Raw genomic sequence first — 23,907 nt, 5'->3', positions numbered from 1 at the left:
TCAAGAAACTGGATAGATTTTGGAGACGGTCAGACGTTTCAGGTAGCATCCACTGCCTTTCATCAGTGACTGGACAAGATTTCACCAGGTTAAAGCAAAAACTATGAATTGATATGCAAATAAAATGAAGAAGAACAGTCAAAGCCTTTGTGATTCTTTCGTATCTTTTCTCATCTCTTTCCCTCTCTCTACACATTTTATAGTCCACTGTTCTAAATCACTAGCAGGGTTCCATGCAATGATTACCCCCCGAAAAAAAATTCTCCAATGAAAAACATCCATGTTAATTCCTCCCCTCACACAATAACTTCTAACTTCATGACATCATCTTCCCAAAAAACAACTCAGAAACAAACCTCTAACACAAAACGTTTTCTCCCTCAAATTTCAAGCTTCAAGAGTCATTTGCCCGAAGGATGATTGCCTCAAACAAAATGGAACAGCATTTGATTTACTGCTTAATCCTCTGACATGTGCAACTTCAAACTGGAAGAGATCATCAGGCCAAACAACCCCCGCAGACTCCAACTAATCAACCAAACCAATCCTCATGAGAGCAGTTGAGTTTTAGGGCAGTGTGTCTAATTTTGCTGACTCAAAGCTATTTTCTGTTGTCCGTCAACACACTTGCATTCTTCATAGGAAGAGGCTGCAATCCTTCTTTTAGTAGGATGCCAAGCCGTTGATATATTAATCCTGTGAAAAAAATTAAGCAACAAAACCTAGTCCATAATCATGTATGTGAAGACTTCTTAATACATGTACATTTGAAAGATTTTGAACGCAAAAAGACCTATCACTAAACATACATGTGTGTGTAGTATAATACCGAACTGTTTTGGAGTACTACTAGTATTTAAAACAATTCCCATTTGATTCCAAAATTTTTAAAGCCGCCTGTTGTAAAGAATATAGTCAAAGCATTTTCACAGTCACCTAACATGTAAATAGTGTCAATCACAAGATTTAGTCACTTCAGTTAAGTAATGATTGTGTTAATCCCCTGTGCTATATATTTTGGGCAATTCACACTAATATAGCTCTCACAAGGGAGCAAAAACTTACATATCATTATCAAGAATATGTGCATGCGCATTTGTCAGTATTTTTCCATTCCCCTGAGTAAAAATATAGGTTAGACTGCAAGCCTGCTTTCAACCAAAAAAAATCTTTCTTTGAATAAATCCATATTGGTGCAGGTGGTGGTATAATTCAAACAGTCCCGAGTGGCTCCAAACTTTGCCCCATTTTGGAGGCCCATTTGTTATACAAATCAATTTGATTGATTACCCAATACAAGCGGCTGCTGATTTTGCTTCCAGTGTATCTAGTTCAATACGACTCAATAAAATCCAATTTAAGGTTCAGCATTTGATGATTTTCTTCATCATGAAAAGCTGCTCTCTACATTTTGCTAACCAGAATTGATTTTTTGTGGCTAAATTTTAAGAAATTTTGGTTAAACTTAAAAGAATTCTAGATTTAGCATACTTGTATCATTGAAATTCAAGTTTATCTATTATACATATTTTGCACAGTATTCTATCATAGTTTAGGGCACACTGTGAGACCATTTTTATCATATTTACCCTAAGATTTCTTTTCCACTGACTATCTGCTATCTCTAGTATTGCTATAAAATTCATGTAACATAACCTTTCTTTGCCATAAAGTAAAATGAAATGATACCATGTGTTTGACTAGAATCCAATCCACGCATTAAATTTCTCCTACTAATCATAATCTGTGCAACTATTGGTTCTTTCACATACCCACATCTGTCTAAAAATCTATTGCATTGATTCTCTGATACATGCTCTCCACCATTCGTACACCTTTTGTTGTGCAAATCAATTAATCGCCCTGGATTCCAGCGTTGTATGCAGATATTGCGCCCGTCAATAGCGGCCCCTTTGTGCATCTGTGTTATAATCAATGCGTGCCGACAAAAGTAACAACAGGGCACTTATTCTGCTTCATGTAGTGCAAGAAGTTATCACTGCAAACTTCACACTGGCAGCGAAATGAAAACATCTAAAGCCCTGTGGTTTAATCATCATCAATTCTTCTTGCCATAAATTGTATATCTTAAGGATAGAATTTAAAGCATATCTAGGGCAGGCTAGCTGTAAATCTGACGTAACCTATTAAAAGAAATGAATGTTCCCCACAACTGTTGGAATATCTGTGAATTTATTGAGAATATTCAATACCAAAAGAAAATTCACACTGGCAAGGCAGTAAAAATGAAAACATCTAAAACTCAGTGGGTTAATCATCATAAATTCTTCTTGCCATAAATTTTACATTTTTAGGATAGAAAAAGCAAATCTAGAGCAACTTATCTGTAAATTTGACACAACGTATTAAATGCACCCAAAACTCCTGGAATATCAGTGGATTTATTGAGAATTTAGATCAAATAATCGAGAACCCCACAAAAAATTCACACTGCCATGGCAGTAAAAATGAAAACATCTAAAACTATTTTTTATCTTATTCATTGGTTTGGCTGTTTAGCATGCACAGCCAGGGCTGCCCAACCTAGCCTGTGGCTTTAACAAAGGTGAGTCAATTAACGTTGAATCTTTTTGTGATAAATTTTCTATGTCAATGATAAAAAAGTCAATATACACTAAATTTGATACCACCTAATAAATGCACCCAGCAACTCTGAATATCAGTGAATTCATTGAGAATTTTCAGAAAATATTCCTCAGCCAAGGCTGTCTTATGTTTATGAATACATAATCAGAAAAAAAATATGACAAATCAGTGTCATCGTGACATCCATGACAAAAGAAATATTTTTTATATCATATGACCTGCACAAAAACGCTTGTGAACCGTGCCATGTACACTTATTCATGACTGCAAATTGCTCATTGGATTATACATGGTTCTAATATCAAAAAGTTTAAATCTGTTTCAATATTCAGCAGATTCGCCCGTGGTTTTGTTGATGTAGCTGTATGCAAATTGATATGAAGCACCCACATTACATATTTCACACCTAACTTCACCCCCACTGAATTACTCTCCATTGGGCCTTTCTCTATTGATCTATAGCAGAGGCCCTATAGGGGGATCTTTTTGGTCCCAACAACAATGGCGGTGAAGATGGCATGTATTACTCATATCACTACACAACCTGTACCGCACAATGCTATTCAGCTGTCGTGCAGTAAAATTGGAAGCTGTCTGTTGAATTTAGACGACAATGAAACTGCCCGTGGTTACATGGACATTGTGTGTATGAGGAATGTCAAAATGTCTTATAAATCAATAAACAGTGATACCACTGATATGCACGTGCAAAGAATGCATGGTTATATCTAAAACACCATATTCCTGGTACAGCTCCATAGTTTTGAATGAATAATAACAAAGAAAATTCTACCTGCATTCACAACAATATTGGGCAAATATTATGATAAATGCTTTTGATTCCCAAAGGTTTATCAGATAATAAGCACTGTTTAATACGCTTATGTAATTATGGCCGATTAGAAATTTACAATAATGTATTCTGTTGCATAATATGACTGCTATATGATGATGTTATCTACAATACTGAATGCAATAAAATAAATCCAATTAACCTTCTCCCTGCTGCCTTAGCCTATAACCAATACAGATCTACTCCCAAATGGCTAACTTAGCAGGTAGAAGGTTAAGGCTTAAGGGAAATACCTAGTACAAAATATTTCTTTAAAAAAAAAGCCAGAATGTTAAAAGAACAGAGGAATCTGGCGGTTTGCCATGACGCCATGACACCTGTGCGAGCACGTCTAACCCTCGCGAGACAGAGACAACAGACGTTAAACCGTATAGTGAGTGAATGAGTAAGTGAGAGCAGGGCTTGAAATACTGAGTGCATGTGCATCTTTGTGCACCTACATGTATTTTTGACTGTGGGTGCACCAGTGCACCTAGATATTTGTGTAGGCAATAGGGTAGACATATTCTTGAAATTGAAGTATCTGAAAAAGTAAATATAATTTGTTGTACTTTAATGACTATTACTTTAAAATTCTGAAGTAATAGCAATAAAATTTCAGATTGACGAGCGGCAGTAGGGTTTGAAAATATGCTTTGTTAATATTCTACTAATTATTTTCTGTTTTGTGACCAAATTTCTTTCTGTGTGCACCAAAATTTTTAGTTTAGGTGCACCAGCGCACCTATTCTCCAAAAATCAATTTTTGAGCCCTGGTGATGTAAAAAATCCTGCAAGCACCTTCAGTTCATCTAAGGTTACGCGTAAGACAGTTGAAATGTGTTCATGGGAATACCATCATGGCTATACTTAATATGTATTTCTACAGGAGTCCCAAGGCTAATTGATATTTTGTATGTTGCTGGGGAGACAACAAGCAGAGATGAGAAATCACCTGTATTGTCTCTCCCTCCATTTTGTAAATAGAGAAGTTCAACAATGAAAATTAATAAAGAAAGAAGCATATCATGCGGTGTCAAGTTGCTCATAGAACTGCAAAGTTTTTCCATAGATATGTTTCAGAGTGGTTTTATTTTCAATGGCATTCTAGATGAACTCTTGCCAGGAAAAACCATTTAGACACAGCATATACAACCATGTATACATATATATTCATTACTTATTTATGACACTTGGTGATGTACATATGTAGATAATGATGATTATGCAGATGATTTTGAAACTGGACATGTTTTAGACAGCAGTCACCAGAATAATTACATATGTAGATAATGATGATTATGCAGATGATTTTGAAACTGGACATGTTTTAGACAGCAGTCACCAGAATAATTATTTCTGCGTTTTTTAATAATTTTGTTTCATTTTAAAAAGGCCGAGAACCAGCCAAAAAATTTGAAACTGCCCTACCTCGTAAAGTAGAAAAGTGTATGCAAATCGGGGAGCTCTTAGAAACCTGGGATGCATCAAGGATACCTGAGATGTTTTTTTGAAGGGTGAATCACTTTTTGAAGATCATGTTAAGAAACTCTAAACACTAATGACCTTATGCAGAATATGAATATGCTTTCAAGGGAGACGAATAAACTAATCAAATTACTCAGCCAACAATGTTCACGGAATTTATGCCTGGCTCGTTTTTGAAAGATTAACAATGGGTTTAGTTTTTCTGATTATCAGTGTCAGAACTGCAATATTATCTGCACCGATGTATAGGTATGATTTTTATCAATTTAATGTCAAAAACTGTACAAAGGCAATAGATCAGATCAAAAAATGTCATTCTGTCATGTGCAATGTGAGATTATTTGTAACAAGATCAAAAATACCCAGCCGAGCTTATGTCTGGCTATTTTTTTAGGATTAACAATGAGTTAAATTTTACTGATTGTTCTAGATATTTCATTATCAGTGTTGGCACTGCAATATTACCTTAGTTGATGAATAGGCATGATTTTTATCGATTTAACTTGAATCAATAACTATACGAAGACAATACATCCATTCTGTTACGTTCAATGTTAGATTATTTGTAACAAGATCAAAAATACCCAGCCCAGCTTATGACTGTTTGTTTTTTAGGATTAACAATGGGTTAAAATTTACTGATAATCCTAGATATTTCATTATCAGTGTCAGCACTGCAATATTACCTTTGTTGATGAATAGGTATGATTTTTATCGATTTAACTTGAATCAATAACTATACAAAGACAATGCATCCATTCTGTCATGTTCAATGTGAGATTATTTGTAACAAGATCAAAAACACCCAGCCTAGCATATAAGAGGCTCTTTTTTTTTTCTAACTACAGTCAAACCTGCCTAGGCGACCACCTTTTCAACGCGACCACCTGGCCATGGCGACCGCTTTTCCTCGGTCCCGAAAATTTTCCCCATAGGCACAAGCATTAAGCTGCCTGCCCAAGGCGACCACCTGTCCAACGTGACCGCGACCGCCACGAATTGGGACCGCACAGAGCACAATCCCTGCCCATGGCGGCCGCCTAATTTTCAAGCGTGTGTTGACATCGGATCATTTTGCTGTCGGTTTTCACGGAAATATTTTTAAGACTTTGAAGGACAAAAATATAGGGAATAGCAATGTTATAGCATCGATTCCTCCATGAAGTGTTTAATAAAACGCTCCCCCTATAAACATTGTAAAGACAAATGTTTGTGATGTTGTTGTGCCTATGATCTTACAGTTTACCGCAAACTCAGTTCGGTTTAAACTCAATTTTCAAAACGAATACGTAATGCATGGCGTCAAAAAGTCAGATTTTACAGAAATTACTATCTAGTTCTTGTATTTTCAACAAAAATGTTTCTGTGTCTTACTATATTCCGCCGAAAAATGACTTCGCGCCGGGCAAAACATCGGGCGAGAAATGTTGTTCCTTGGTCCCGACGCCATCTTGGATTTGGCGCGGCTCGGATTTGCCGTACCGCTAACCTCTCTAAAACACGATGCTTTTGTGTATGAACATTTACGAATACTCTAGTTATTGATGAAAATTAATATTCTAATTTTCTTTTTATTTCCATGAATCTCACAAACCTTTATTGGACGCTGTGCGTTCTGCTGCACTGACTTACCTTTTCGATGCGGTCGCACAGAGCTTGGCGGCGCGGCGCGACGAAATCACACCGTTCCGTCATAGAGTGAAGCATGGTTCCGTTTTCATCTTTAGTTGTCAAATAGAAAACTTTTTGCCCCTTTTATCCAGCGGTCGGCGCCCCAAAAAAGGCTGGGGCCAGCAGGTGTTTTATAGGGATTTGTCTTAGGCCTCAAAACTTCGATGATGTGCGTGTGTGTGTGTACGCTGCGAGATCATCGAGGCAACCATTGTTTTGTAGTCAAAATTATGACGAAAATTTGTACACGATGTAGCGGTATACAATTATTACAACGATAACGGAAAATGAAATTTTTGTAGGATCTTTCTGTCAATGAGAATTGAACCTGGTGGGGGTCATGCTGTCTAAATTCACATAATTTTCCATCCATTTACGTACTGTATGTGAAAACCTCGACCTGGAAACATGTGAGTGGAATCCTCTTCATGGCGACCACCTGTCCATCGCGACCGTTTTTGCTCGGTCCGCCGGGTGGTCGCCTTGGGCAGGTTTGACTGTATGCTGATTGTCCTAAATATTTCATTATCAGTGTCTGCACTTCAATACTACCTGCGTTGATAAATAGGTATGTTTTTTATCGATTTACCTTGAATCAATAACTGTACAAAGATTATACATCTCCTCTGTCAGGTTTAACGCCAGATTATTTCCTACACTACCCAGCCCAGCTTATGCGAGGATATTCAATACATCCCTAGTAAGATTAGAACCCTAATCCGGTGCATCTTTCTGCTTATCAAGGCAGCTAAACTATCTCGACGCGTCTGTGATATTCCAGAGCTAAGGATCAATTCGTACGAGGTCTGTATCTGGTTTCTGATCAATATAGATTAAAGTGGAGGGGCCGCCGATGGATTTTTTCCCACCCACAGCGGGTTGTGTATGATCCGTGTCCCCAGTCGAGGCATTTTTTGTGCAGATGTCACTGCGGGTCGTCATATAAATGACACCCTGCAGGGGCTAAATGCAAAGAGGTATTGATTGGTTTTGATTTTCGATAGGGCTCTCGTTAATATGCATACTCTGGGACCGACCGTATATTTCCAGTGTAAATTGACGTTACGAGCAGAAGTTTTCGTGCTGGGGGATTGATTGGTACTTGTTAAATTTAGCCTCTTCAACAACATTAAACATACATCTTAGAGAGAGTGTGACTAAGGGCTATAATACACATAAGGTAAAGCAGTCATCGTAAATTGAGGTGAAGCATATTGCTTTTTCAAGTAGCTACTGTAGTAGCAATGCAGCTTTGCTATGGCTCGCATTTTTAGCTAAGCACACCGGGTCACCCCTACTCTTCTAAGTGTGTTGGGTTCTTTAACATGCAGCTGTTTGGCACTTGAGGCTTATACCTGAAGCTCCCTCATACATGGGGCCGCTGGTATTATGTCACCATCAGAAATGACAAATGCAATCCCTTGCAAGCTCGAACTGGGTGTCTGACCCAAGGATGGAACTCCGGCCAACGGATCCACGGACTTTGATCCAGATGGCTAAGCAGCAGGGTTGGGTTACAGCTTGTGCCACGGAGAAAACCATACATCTCTGAATGTACATCAACATTATGGGCCGATGCTATGCCAGCATGTTGACTTATAGTTCAATTCAACCTCTTCACCTGAATGTGGAAAATATACCTTACACAGAGAAGCACTTGGAGCAGGAATATGCATGTGTCAGTACCAAACATATATTTCCACATCAACATTATGAGAAGAAGTTTTCGTGCCAGAATACTGAGTGGTACTCGATAAAATCAGCCTCTTAAACATTCGATAAATACCTTGGACAGTGCAGCACTAGATGCACTTCAATCATATGGAGAGAGGCCAAACAAAGTAAGGCACTCTACCCCTAATTTGTTTGAGGTTGACAACCTCTAAGTAGGTGAACCGGATAATAGAATCGCATCTGTTTTAATGAGGAAAATAGTAGGTAATCTGGAGTTGAATCTCAGGTGTCCAGACTATTAAGATAAAAAGGAGGACAATCAGGACAATAAATCTAGGTAACCATAGATGTTGACTGCAGTATTGTGTTTGAAAATTACAAGTCAAAGGCAATGAATGTAATCTTATCTGTACAACAGATTGTGACTTCAGCACCACTGTAGTTGCATACCTTAATAACCACCGGGATTTCAGCACCGAGGACAGTAACATTGGTACCACACATTCACACAGATATGGTGAGATAGCATGATGATCTCTCATCAAATCACTAAAAAGACAGTATTTTTCATCTTTTTCTGTAGACTGAAAATGAAGAGGCATCCACAAATCTTTCTGATCTGTATATATGGTGCTTTATTTTTATTTTCAACTCATTTTTATCTAGCTTTGATGGGAAATTTCATAACCAAACCAAAAGTGCACTGGGAAAGCATCCATTCAAAACTGCTTATTGGTTTTTTCAGCAGACCATCGAACCAAGCAACAAATGCTGTTGAAAACATACCCTTTTTGAAAAAAGCCCTGATTATATCAGTGCTGCCCTATTCCCAAATCGAACTTTCCTTGCTAAAGGCCCTTGAAAGGTGAGATCAGCTTTCAAGCTGGCTTTCTAAGGGGCTTTCAAGCCAAAGTGCCGGATGTTTAGGGCAGCCACATATCACTACAGAGATAGCATAGTAGAATACAAAGCGATGTGTAGGTTTTAAGTACCACACATCTGTGAGAAGGTCACAGGGCCAGTATCAGTGGGGCTGAGAAATGCATCAGCTTGCTTAACCTTCTCTCTGCTAAGTTAGCCTTTTCACAGTAGTCTTGCAGAGATTCTGGTTTGAATGTTGAAAGAGGAAACAGTTGGCTGGCCTGGTTTGATTGCATTTTGACCCCTGCTAAGCCTTGCAACACATCTGAAGCCTAGGAAAATGAATTGTGTGTTTCCGATATTACGGTCCTGAAAAAATTAGCGTCGATATAGGTAGGGATTCTAATATTTTTCTTCTCTTTTTCAGATTTCAGCTAAAGCGATCCAAAAAATACAATCATGCAGGGTGTAAACATAAAGGGGACCTAGGTCTGCTGGGTCTGTTTATATTACTTTTTCCATTGCAACAGAAATGAGGTGAACATGTAGGAAAACATATTCTACAACATTGGATGTAGAGAAAGAGTTCGTCAGAGTAGCAAACTCTTTTGTTGTGTGAAAGCATTCAAATATTTGCCAAAAGTAATTCTATAACAATTTCATCACTCAGATGTCACATCAAAAAATTTCACATCCCTTGCCACCAACCGTTGCCCCAAAATGGCTAGCATCGATCGGGTAACGGGAGACCAGGACTGTCTCCAGGACCCATCCCTCTGTCCTTGTTGGGACAGGAAAAAATTCACCACTTCCATCCCCAAAATATAAACTTCATGACATGAACTTGATGGAAATGTATTTTGGTAAGTTTGAAATGACAGCAGATTTATCAATGAAAACTAGCAACATGGGCTCCCAAACAATGAGTGGGACAGAAAAAAGATTTAAAGCTGGAGACAGCCCTGCGGGAAACACAGCATTTTTTCCATAAGCCTGACAGATGTGAAGTGATGGGGTGGTGTTAATATGGTAAGTAGCTAAATACCGCTGCCAGAGTGGATGGATGGTGTCTGCAGATCCTCCCGACACAAGCAAAAGCTTTCAACCAAATTTAGGGATGACCAATTACAAAGAGGTTCACAGGGATGACCTTCTGTGTAGCATGATTAAATTGGACAATCAGATATCCCGCAATAAAGTCAATATATTAGCTGGCTACTCTTTGAACTGAATGCCTGCTGGAAACGTATGCTTGATAATTTTAGGGATATTCATTCAAATGTTATGAACACTTCTACAGGACTTGCATATCACCTCTGAAGATGTGGACAATACAGTAAGATTTTTTTGACAGTCATATATGTAAAGCCCACTTACCATAAGGACAAATATTTGACAGGCTATTTCATGCATTGTACATATAATGACATTGAAAATTCCAATGAAAACATTGAACAATCCCACAAAACATTGATTTCCCATAAAAACATTGAACATTACCACAAAAACATTGAAAATTCCAATTCAAACATTGAACATTCTCATGAAACATTGAACATTGCCACAAAAAAATTGAACATTGGCATGAAATCATTGAACATTCCAATGCAAAAATTGAACATTCCCATTCAAACATTAAACATTCCCATGAAAACATTGAACATTTCCATGAGGACATCGAACAATCCCATGAAGACATTGAATATTCATATTCAAACATTGAACATTTCCATGAAAACATCTATGTGATACCATCCAGCTTATGCCAGACCATGACAGATTTCAGACACAGATAACTACATGCCAGGGAAAAGACCATACTGCAATTTTCCAAAGGCAAATATAAGTTTGGAAAGCCAATAAATGGAGAACAAACAATCAAGAAATCTGTCTCATATTTTGTGAGAAATACTTTTTCTTTCTATGCTTTATAGTTTTCGATACACCTAAATAACCTGAGTCATTGATGGGAAATATGTGATCGGGATGCACTTCAGTCTGAACTTTTAATCCAGCTTTAAGTCACTAATCCCATCAGAGGGTTTTGAACGGCAGGGCAGGCGCACGGGGGATATTATATCAAAGGTCTTTAAATCCTTTTGCTAAGGTGATATGGTGATTACCAGCTGTTAACAGGGTGGGGAGGGGTGCTCAGCACAGCGGTAAAATCCACTTATCTCCCATATAAAGCCTCTCTGGCAGGCTGGTGGGCTCCACGTAAAATGACAAAACAAATCATGTACTGTAAGATAATATTACTTAACAGGTGTGTATAAAGTATATACACACACTGCTAGAAGCAATGATAATTAGGAACTGGTTTTTAAGAATTTCAAAGTAACTTCTAAAAAGTATAAATAAAGCAGCTTGCCAAACTTTTTACACTTAATTCAGCAATGCCCGTGAGATAAGGATATGGATATCCGTGAAATCAGAACTATTTCCATCTAAATAGCAAGCACAAAAAGACTGTAATTCTTGATCTGTTGACGGTAACTTAATTCTAGCTATGATAGTCAACCACTGAAATATCATCATCGCAAATATTTGATCACTAACATTTGGGACAGTGATGTTTGATCTCACCGTTTAAAATCAAATGTAGTGACCTATTCACTTTTCCCAAACTGCTTAAATTACCAACCGCAATATGAAATGGATTTACAGTACTTAAAGGAAACCCAAGCAATATTAGGACTCAAAAAATCAAATCTATTTACTAGTCATTCCTATACAAGATTAGATTACAGACAACACTATCACAATGTATAGCGACATCCATCATGCAAAAATACAACGTCGTTGTGATGTGAGAACTCACTGAAAATCGTCGCCCAGGTTTTTGTAGGCTCGTGAAACTAAGAAAATCACTGTACGACACGTTTTGCGTGGTTTTAAAATGCTCAAAGTTTGAAGTTATTACGCTAATGTGGTAAATAGTGTTAGTAAATGTCACTACCATAAAGACTGCAGCATTTTTTTTATTTCCATATTTTGGGTCCTAATATTGCTTTGGTTGTCTTTAAGTTTAACCAGAGACCTATAGTTGTCAAAGAAATGATATCCTAACTTTAAGTCACTGTCACCCCGATATATAGTAACTAAAGACATTGCTATCCTATAGATTGATCTACTGGCTTACATTTAGAAATTTAGTACCAGTCGCATAATCCCCAAGCTTTCAACTCCCAAAACCTTTCACAGGCTTTTCTTGAGATAGTGCCAAATGATTATACATTACAGACCATGCCTTACAACTTCTGCATGCAGAAACCTGTTATCAACAAAAGCCCTTTTTAGGACACGCTTGCTGTTGCATTATTCCAATGGTGTTATATAACCCATCTAGACATTAACGTGCATTTTAGTATGCTAGGCAAAGCCACGAGGAGTAGATTTAATGTATTTGACATTCAACTTCTCAGAAGCCATTTATATGGAACAAACCATGTTACATGTGCGTAACAGAATTATCTGTCTCAAGGTATAATATGTGATGAGAATTTTGTTCATTATTCACTGGTGGGAGTTCAGCTTTTACTTTACGGGTGTGCATATACATGTATTCAATACCTACATGTACATGAAAAGTGGAGATTATATTTGAGGCAGGACTGTTTATGTGTCTGTCTGTCTGTCTGTCTGTGTCTATGTGTGTGTGTGTGCATTTGTGTGTGTGTGCGTGCGTGCGTGTGTGTGTGTGTGTGAAAAAGAAATCTCAAGAAGGTATGCAGTATAGATATACAGGAGTGCATCATACTGTATATACGTTGGGTTGGAGATCTATTTGGACATATCTTTTCAGGGTGGCAGAGTTATGTACCCTGGTGGAATTATGTTTAACTTATTACATGTTAGTAACTGCACCTGCAGGATATGATCTATTTGCCTTCTACACCTATTCGTTAAATCAAATACATGTAGACATCCATATCTTTGTATTACAAAAAAAAAGTAATAACTTACATCAGACATACATTATGGTACCTATACCTGGGGGAAATAACAGTGATACCGCTAATATAAGTTCAGGGTTGGTCATGGGATTTGAACCCAACACACTTATCATATCATAAAATAATTGTTTCAATAGCAAGTTCAAAACACACAAAAAAACTTCACTCTAATGCAAAATAAAACCACCATAATTGTTTTGTGATGTGCAGTATATTCTTGATTTGTTAGCGGTAACTTAATCTTAGCTACTTTAATGGTCATTAGTCAACCGCTAAAATTTCATCATCACAAATATTTGATTACTAACTTTTGAGTCAGTGTTTGTTCCCTCCGTTAGAATTAATGCCATGATGCAAGAACTAATCTCTTTCCCCCCAACCTCTAAAATTACCAACCGCAATATTAAATGGACTTACAGTATACAGTTCTGTAGCCTAGATAAATGAAGAAGTCAGCCTGTCATCTTTTCTCAGAAAAAACACCCTCTTGAGGTGTTCAACCAACTGTGAACAAAAACACTCATCCAACTTGACATCTCCTACCTCCAAACATGAAGAGAATAAGAACCTGGGGAAAACCCTGGCTGCGGCCCAGAAATCAGTCCCGATTCCTGATCACATCTGATCAATATTGCAAGACCAAAGACAGTCTGGAACCACAGCGTTTTAGTACAAACTCTTTCTTCATTAGTTGTCAGGCAGAAGTTCATTAATAGGAGGAAAGATCTTAAATTGTAGACTAACGGGAGGTACAATCTGTAGCATTACAATATTGCAAGACCAAAGACTGTCTGGAACTGCCGTGTTTTACAAATGTAGTACAAACTCTTTCTTCATTAGTCGTCTGCTAGAAGTTCATTTATAGGAGGAAAGATCTTAGATTTTAGACTAATGGGAGATACAGTCTGCTGTCTCGCAATTCAATTTCAATTTTCAGCTGTCTTTGTGTGGTACAAAGGTTAAGACGTCTGCAAGAGCTCGAGGGACTTGAAGGCTCTTGACATTGACACAGAGCACTGGGAGGACCTTGGCAATGACCTACCCAGCTGGAGATTCACACTGTCAAGGCAGCTAGGATAAGCTAGATTGATGCACAACACAGAAGAGAAGCGGATTTGGAGAAAAGAACTTTGCAACAGAACTGAGCCAGCTTACTGATGTGCCCTATGTGTAAGAGACTGACATTCTCATATAGGGCTGTTTGGCCATAGCCAAAGCTGTTGGGCTGATATCAATTAGAATATTAACTTCAAAGTTCAAAAAAGATAATTTTCAAGTTTAAGAAAATATAATTTTCAAATTCAAAATTGATAATTTTCAAGTTAAAGGAATGTAATTTTTATGTTTAAAATGATAATTTTCAAGTTCCAAAATGATAATTTTCAAGTTCAAAAATGATAATTTTCAAGTTCAAAAGCTAACCTTCAACACAAACTACATCTACCATTTACATGTATACCACAATTAAATCATTGGCCATAAACAATGGCCCAAACCACTTTAGAGTGCCATCGGTGCCAGACAGTCTGAGATCCCCTACTTGGGCATGACAATTACCGTGTGGTTTTACTTATCTATGTCCTGCAGTAAATTCAGTACAATTAATCAGTATACAAGGGCCATTTTACAATACTGTAAATGCAGAAATTTTCGCGGTGGTCTTATGTTCGCGGTGAACTATTTACCGCGAACATAAAACCACCGCGAAAAGTCATTCCATTGTGTGACCTGTAGCATTACTATTGTTTCAAACGCGAACTCAAAACCACTCCATTTTCTCCCTACCACAAAATTAAATCCCCACGAACATTTCTGCATTTACAGCAACTGTCTTCTGTCTCCGCTTTAATAGCAGGAGCGCTATCAGTGATAGACAGGCCATTGCAAAACTGCTGGAAAGATGGTGTCAACTTGTTATGCTTGAAGCAATTTCTGTCAGTCGCTAATGGCGATAAAATGTAGTTTATCTGTTCTCCGTTTTCATGTTTTTTTATGTCGAGGTGAGTGGAATTCAATTCCTTGGTTTTGTGACATCTTAAAGTGAACCTTAAGCAAGAGGTTGGGACAAAGACAGAAGGCTGGGATGAAAACTTGAATTTGAATATATATTTACTCCTGAAATTGTAAAACCAATGGTCATAAACCTGTCCCTTTGGCTGTTTTTCTTAGCATAATTTTTTTTTCAAAATCTAAGAAAAAAGAACTTAAATCGGTGTGGCCTGAAGTCTACCCTGTTCTGATGATTTTACACTCATTTGAATTTCTTCAATGTTTTTCTTAAATCATATCATTCTAGAGTCTGACATAAGATTAAAAGCAATGACAATTTGGAAAATCAAATAATTCTAAGCATTATCACAGTTCTATGTCTCAATCAAACAGCATATTTTCCTCACTGTTTTGATATCCAGGTCTCTGTCATGGCTCTTACACTTGTGGGGATATCTGATTTCAAACTTGATTTCATTCTCCAAATTCCTAGAGCATATCCAGGTTCAAAGCAACCATAGCTAGCTTCTACCAGTTGTTTTTGGTTAATAACTTCTGGAATCTCTGTTTTGGAGCTGTAAGTCACAGCACTCTGTACAACAACAACATATTCTCCCCATGAGCATTCTGACGGCACATTTGGTCCCTATAAATAAGTATCCACAAGGGGGGAGGGGGACCTCCCAGTAGGAGGGTGGTGACATGACATATGGATGCTACATCACCATCACAGGCCATCAGAAATCATGAGGGACAGACAAGTGTAGATTCTAGCTCCTCTCATGGCTTCCCTGTCAAATAGTCAAATTAAGCAGGTGCACACTGTACAAATGTCAAGTATACGTAGAATTTGACAGGTCAAAACATTAAAACAAAGTCAGATTGAGTGTTTTTGGTCATTTTTTACATCAGAAGTTAAGTGTACCTTATTACACTGCACAGCAATATTAAATGTGCTTGTATTATTTTGTGTGAACATCTTCAAATATGCACACTTCCCACAACTTTCGAATAACTGTTCAAACCTTGCTATCATAAGAGTGCGACTCAGAGCCAATCAGAGCTCTTGCATATATTTTATGTAAATATCTAAAGATGCCAATTACTTCTCTATCAATGGATGCCAAGCTTTTAAAAACCTTGTTTCCAGTTTGAAACTTGAAACATGCTTGGGATGCATCTGACTATATATTCTTATGCACATCACACCTGTCTTTAGCAGAAGACAACAGAAAGAACTACCATCAGCACTTAAATCCTCACACCTATCAGGGTGCGAAATACCAGGTTGCACGTTGCACAGTGCAACAAGATTTCGGTTGGTGCAAGTTAATTCCAAACCCAGGTAGCGCAGTGTGCAACCTTATATTTTGAGCCAAAGATCTCAATCGGAGCCCTGGAAGCTCACAAAATCACAGTGTCACTCTCATAAAATTCGGTAAATCTTCAATTGAAATAAAGAAATCAACACTTTTTCGTTTTAAACCATCAAAAACCCTTCATAGATCGTGGAATTTGAGCTGAAAAAGACGAAAACACACTGCCCTCGGCTAAACAAGATGTTTTTAGGTCAATGGGAACACAATACTATCTAATTTATATTTTGAAATATTAGTAGTATTATACGCTACATACGAGCTTGATTTTAAGAAATCGGTGAATGTTGCTGGAGCAACCTGAAATTTGGGTGTGCAACCTAGCCTTTGCCCTAGGTTGCAACATGGGCAACCTGGCTCAAAAAAGTATTTCGCACCCTGCACCTATTCTTCAAGCGTGTCTTTTGTCGTCCTATCTTCATTTTCAATCCCTGAAAAATCCTGACACTGATTAAACTGCCTCCTAAGTGCCGAGACTAAACAAGGTACTGACCAACTCCAATTACAACATTAATACATCACATGCCCGAACATCTATAAAAAATTTAACAACTGTCTGGAAATATCATGTTTAATTCATAAGAAGTCTCTACTTCATATAATAGACACGAAAACTTGGTAAAAGAATATTTTCCACCAAAGTCACCTTGGGAGTTTTGATTGTACCCGTAATATAAGCAGCAGCTGACTGTCATAACAATTTTTATATGATGGCATATAATGTTACGTTCCGGCTGCCAAATTTAAGACCGTTGCTACGTAAAGTTATTCTCAAAGGATGTCAATCATGTCTGTACAATCTGCCAAATTTACAAAATTATTTGGTGTGATAATTCTTAACTTCGAATGGAGTTTATACATCTTGCTTTCTGTCACTGTCAGAAATAATTCACCAGAAGTCCTCTTATATTATTTCAATAATAGAATTTAAAGCTGCATCAATGGTCTTGACAGGCATTCTTCTTATACATGTAAGCACCTCTCTTGGTTCACCACACAGCTCTATTACATACATTTACATAAATTTACATACAGATGATCAGTTCAAAAGCGGTTGATTTAGAGTGCATGCTACAAGCTGTAAGTGCATGGGTGAAGAGAATTTAAATACATGAACTAGCCTGCTGCCACTTAAAATATTACTCTTTTTATACACAAGTGTATAACTATATAATATTTTTGGGCTCCTGCCAAGTTGCCATCAAGTGCTCTTGACAATGTCATGTCCAAAAGTACAATGAAGCTGACAGTTACTCTGGTTTGTCACTTAGACAGAAGGTTGTACAAATGATTATGTAACATGATTAGAGCAGAATAATCTCACCTTGCGCTTTCCATGTACTCGCGGCATTGCTGCAGATTACTGTAGAGATACCCAAGTCACGTCCACTTACAAGGCTAGAGAATGAAGCATGCTTTCATCGGCCCCAACTGCAATGCTTGGTATTCATTCTTATGATTGGCTGTGCAATGTAAGCCTCCCGGGCTCAGCCCACCGACAATAAGGGGAGGGGGGCATGCTAAAAATATCTAAAGCTAAAACGGGGAACACACTTTTGTAACAAATATAAAAGCATCCCCAGACAGCTTTGAAATTCGAAAACAGTATTGCACAAGTGAAACTATAAATTAATAATTTTCTAGAGCCAAGGAGAGGCTATTGAGGCAAAAGAGAAAGATTTGTTTCTGAAATGTGCTTAGAAATAGAATTTTGATTTGATTTTGAAGTTGCTTGGCTGCTTTTTATCTAAAACAAAACCTTGAGAGCAATATATGGCTTCACCATAGAAAATTTTATTGAAGACTAGCACACATTGTTACCAATATTGCGCATGCAAATCAGATACGCAAAGATTCAACGTGAAAGCGGGCTACGCTCTCCTGAAGTTATCTCAATCCACATGTGGAGGGTACACTGTGTTCTTACACCATGGCAAGCAGATAAATGTATATATTTTGCCAATATGATATATGCTTTCCATTTGAATTTTACCTATAACTCAACATGTTCTTGGCGTTATTCTTTCATGTGTACCATATTTTGCATTCTTGAATTTTCTTGTCAATTCTCTGCAAACACCTGGCTTTTCCTGTGCAATGCCTTGCTATTCTCAACAAAAACAGATTATACATAGATTACATGCAGACTGGTTTGCTGCAATCCATATAACTGCTACATGGTGCAGCATATGAAAATGGTAGACAAATGAATAATTTCGTGGAAGATCAATATTTTCAAATCGAGAAAATTAATCATAATTAACTACAACACATGATTATCATTAAATTCCGTTAAATATAGCCATAAAAATTGATGACAAAGCTAAGATGAAAGCTAAAAAAACCCACTACCAGATTGATATATACATGTAAACCAGTTCATATCCATAAATCAGTTTTTAGGTATATCAATCTACATCAGCTTCTTTATTCTATATCATTTGAATAAAAAAGATTCTCAAGATCAGATAATATCAAATTTTTCAAAAGAATGACATCAAAGAAAAGATTATGAAAGCAATTTGGCAGCTGATTTTTTAACCCTTTTTATTGGCTTCATTTCCATTGTCACAATACAGAGGCTTTTAAATCTTGTACGATTCATTTTTGTCATTTTTGTCACTCTTGACATTTCAAACCATGTCACCTAAACTAAATTGTTTCAAAGGGTTCTGAAAAGAAAGACCTATTTTCACAGTCTTCTAAGTTTTCATTCAAGCCTTTATCTAAATTCTCTTTGATCTTCTCTTAAGGTGTTTGTTACATGTAACATATCACTCTGCTCTTCTAACCTGTCCATAGGCCCCCAAAGTGAAGCACTTCAACAAAACTTATCATATAAGGTTGTGTTCACGCATATACAAGGATGACAATCCATCTATACTTTCCAACTGTTGTTTCGAAATAAATATTGTATGCAACGGACAAATTTCTGATGCAACATGGACCAAACATCCAACAGAGACTGTGATGAATTCTATTATTTGTAACTCCACGACAACAACTTCTGTTCAATTGTCTGATAACACACTGCAACTTAGATGCTGATCAAGGGTTAAAAGGTATCTGGCTTTTGTTGACAGTTGACTTTGCCACTGCAATTATTGGTAAATACAAACAATTCACCAGCCTGGCCGATTATAGCCTAGCCAATTCTCTAGACGTTGCGAATTTTTGTACTTACATGTTTTTTGGTCGGTTCTCAGCAATTTTTATTGTTGACCTCGAACGATCATATTTAAATTGTATAGATTTTAATGTGGATATAACTTACATTGATTGCTGTTAATGTTTTGTAATTCTAATGATTCCTCTGTATCCTGAGAGTGATTTTACTGTAAGTTTCAACAGATTTCATGTGACTTTGATATCAATAAAACTGAAACTGATTCAGAAATACTATAGAGATCCTTTAAGTCCTGCATCCAGGCTAGGCTGATTACCTGGAGTCCTGCGTATGCGCATTACGTTCTGGCACAGTGACGAGCAGACAGCCCTTTATGACTGACACATGGTGTAGTTCCATATCATGTGTCTCTGACATCACGCAACCTAAAACAAGATCACTGGGTTGTAAGAATGCCACCCTTGACGTCCTGGCAGCCATGGAATGCTATCTGAGGGCGGGCTTAGATTTGTACTAGGGAGGTCATGACATACATGTACATGTGTACAGTACATGAATGTGTTTGTTTACTAAGTACAACAGACATCTCTTGACACTCTTGGTTTCCGAACAGCACTACTTAGCATTAACACAGAGTTTTGAAAGTGGTTGTATGATGGTGTGGGGAGGGGGGCACAGACTCTGAAAGATTTATGTTCTAGGTCAGCTGATGGCTGCACCTGCTATCAGCAACCAAAACACAAAATGATTAGTTTACCATGATGTTGACTGGACCAGCACAAAATTTATTATGGTCAAATGTTCCAAATTCCTCAGGACATCCTTATATGTAAACCAGTCATAGCCAGCTGAAGGACTGTGCTATTCCATGATTCAAATTTGGATGGACTTTATCACATGCCTTGAATTGGTCAGACTACAATCTAGTATAGTTGCAAAGATTTATTCAAGATGATTCTTTTGAGATAAACTAGCTTCCTTATACCCAACTGAGGCAAGATATTTGTACACACTTTATGATGTAAATGATCTGCTATGTTTGCTGCTATTATATGCGTCTCAAGTTTTTATTCCTTGCTATTCTAGTGACATTATGTGCTTACACATGTATATCTTCAGAGATACAAGCAAGGGTGAATACACAATGACCATTTCCAAAATCATTTGCGTGAGTAAATTATTGGATGTCTAACATTTATTGACGTGAATACTCAATATACCTTACTGTCCATCAACAAGCAAAAAATTTGCTGCTTTAAAGAAGGCATTTTCAGTACTTAAAGATATGTTCCTACAATGAAAGAGTCATGAAGAATTTGAGGTACATTTATATGACATGCTGGTTGGCATTTCGATGTCCCAAAAATGGATCTCTAATCCAAAGGTCTTGGGTTCAATCCCCACCGACGGCATCTTCAGTAAATCTTTGTGCAGCTCAGCACGAACCATCATTCCAGAATCTGAACTAGAAAAGGGAACCATGAATGTCCTGTGTAAGGACTAGCCTGATTGGCTGAATCAGCACACTTTCTAGGGACAGACTTGCATTCTTAATCAGCTTCTGCGAAATCGAGTTCTGTTGGGACAGTACATTGGGCTGCAACTAGTAATTGGTGTTTTGTATTCATCAATGAGCTAACGAAAAAGCGCCATGCTTCGTCCTCAGTCTGAGGTTCGACCGCTTTATTCATCAAGAATGCGTTGTGGCGTTATGTACTGCCGCGATGTGGAGTTGCGGTGGCATAATGGCAGGGTGTCTGGCACAGACCCCAGATCTAGAGCTCCTGGGTTTGAATCCCCTGACATGTCCCGTTGACATTGCTTGGGAAATAAAGGCCCTTTACACAAATTTCCTCACTTTACTCAGGTGAAAATGAGTACCTATAAGTTTTGGTTGGGGACATCCCCTCGGATAGGATGTTTAAAAAAATAGAGGTCCTATGTTTGAGGATGGCCACACCTACAGCATATAAAAGAACACACCACACTTATCGAAAAGAGTAGGGGTCCTTCCCGGTGTGAGTTGATCAAACAAATCTGTCCGGATATGAAGCTTGTACTCTTCAGTACAAACCTGGGTTGTTACGCCATGAGGCAGTATACCAGGTATGCAATACAAAAAATCAAAATCATTGCCATTGTCATTTTATAGGCAACTAGAATATCTGAAGCGAAAAATGTTGAATTACATTTTTTTTCATTTCCAGATATCGATTGGGGAAATCTGCTGCACACGAAACACAAATCCAGTCGGGCTCAGTGTTATGATTCATAACCTGTCCAAATATGATGGATAAGGGCTCTGACCCAGTTCCGTTCAGGCCCACTAATTCAAATCCAACTGACAAAAATTGAAGAGCTACACAGACAAAAGGCACTGTTGTGATTCCAGTCTGACCAAATATCCCATACAGCTCAGAGGTACATAAATAATATCCTAACCCCATTAAGTTGGACCGACATAGCTTGCTGTGACTGAATAAACAAGTGTGCGGCTGAAACCTGATTTATAGTATTGTTGTGCTTCTGCTTCTATTTTTGCTGCTCAACGGCAGTCCAACAGAGGTCACAAAGAGTAGTAACCTTTACACTTAACCCTTAGGAACCAAACATGCTTTTCACCATTCACTGTATTACATGTATATATTTCCATGAATAATTTCATCAGCAACTAAGGAGTAACAACAGCCAATGTTTCTGTGACAATCTGTCACCTTCTTCAGGAAAAAAAATGACCGGTTGGATTAAGGAGGCTGTATATGGATAAGAAAATCTACTCTAGTCATGAATTGTGATGAGGGCGGATAAAGACGAAGTCACGTTTGGGACCGCATTCTTAACATTGCAGCAGCGACACCTAGCTGCAGTGCAGAGTAGAGTAAGTCATCTTTGCCCTGTGACAGACGACCACCAAAATGTTGTCCGTTGTAAATCTTGAGTTGTGAATAAAGAGCTTTTTTCTTCATTCACTACATTTCACTCTGTTTCATAGATTACATGATTGTTCTTCTTTTAGGGAGGATATGATGATGGTGGAAAATAGCCCAAAACACTTGATCATAACTGTATAGGTAGCCTGGGTTGGCATTAAATGTCCCTGATGAGATAGCAAACAATTTTGTAAACCGACCAACTTTTTATCATGTATTTTGTAGATACCATCATTTTTTTAAACTACATACATGTATCAATTTGTGTTCGAATGTTCAGGATTTAAAAATGCATGGAGTACAATATAAAGCCATCAGATACCAGACAATATAACAACTTGAAGGCAGCTTAAAACAAGTGAAATGTTGGTAAGAAAAAAATGGCTTTGGCTGTGATGTACATGTACATAATTATACGGACGTTACTCGTAAATGACTTATCAGCCTAATGAAACTATACACAGAAGAATCACATGTAAGAGCTAGCTCGAGGTCTTCATCAGCAGACGAGGGATCAACGAGGGATCCAAACTTGGCAAGACAGCCATATTGGTAATTGGAAAAATCAGCTTGAAAAGCTCCAGAGATGTAACGCACACACCCTGGGTATTGACATCCAGACCTTAGATCAGTTCAACACTTACAAAGCTTAAGGCTTTGCCTGAAAACAAGCTTTATCCATGAACTTGGCATGACGTACTAGGAAAGATTGTAAAGAGAGTCGCTGTCTGATATTGTCAGCATTATTCGTTTCAAGTTTGTGGAAACTTTGTTCATCTATCATTCTACAGCTTTCATCTCACATGTGAAACCTTTTTCCAAAGTCAAGTTTCTTGCAAATCATGCGTGTAGCATCCATAGCCAAATGGTCAGCCTAGCAGACATCAAAAGGTCACGAGTTTGATTCTACGCGTTCCTGGCTAGACGTTGTGTCCTTGCATTGGGAAAGGCACAAATTTGCTCACCCCTACCCACATACCAAATATGAAGACAATCCAACCAGGCTGTGATATTGTCTTGACAGACAGATGCATATACGAACTTTACCCGAAACATAATCTTTTGGCAAAGGTAATAAAAACATGCATGGAAGGAGAGGGATGAGCTCTTCCTTCCAACACCATACCCGCCCCCATGTAGTGCATTAACAACGTTAACCCACTGCCCCTACTGCATAAAAAGCCTGCGGATACGTTCACCTACCTTTTTATACCCTGCACTAGTACAAGATGGCATCATGAATCAGTCAGCCTATTTAACCTCCCTGTGGCAAAACACACCAGCTGCAAAAAGGACAGTTTGCAATTCTGTACAAGCCCCAAGCTATAGCCTCTCTTTGTACAGACCCAAATTCCAGCCAATGCTGCCAAGCTTGATAATAGGTTACAACAACAAA

The 23,907-nt window shown here is 37.9% G+C and overlaps 1 protein-coding gene across 7 annotated transcripts in view; it reads right to left on the bottom strand.

Moving 5' to 3' along the window:
• LOC136425242 (double-stranded RNA-specific adenosine deaminase-like) overlaps nt 1-23,907 on the bottom strand; it is a 109,783-nt gene that overhangs the window by 77,891 nt on the left and 7,985 nt on the right. The gene's annotated exons all lie outside the window — the stretch shown is intronic.

This window comes from Branchiostoma lanceolatum, chromosome 19 (genome assembly GCF_035083965.1).
Source record: "Branchiostoma lanceolatum isolate klBraLanc5 chromosome 19, klBraLanc5.hap2, whole genome shotgun sequence".
Classification (NCBI taxonomy): domain Eukaryota; kingdom Metazoa; phylum Chordata; class Leptocardii; order Amphioxiformes; family Branchiostomatidae; genus Branchiostoma; species Branchiostoma lanceolatum.
Note: the sequence above shows the minus strand (reverse complement) of the source record. Positions and strands in the feature narration are given on the sequence as shown.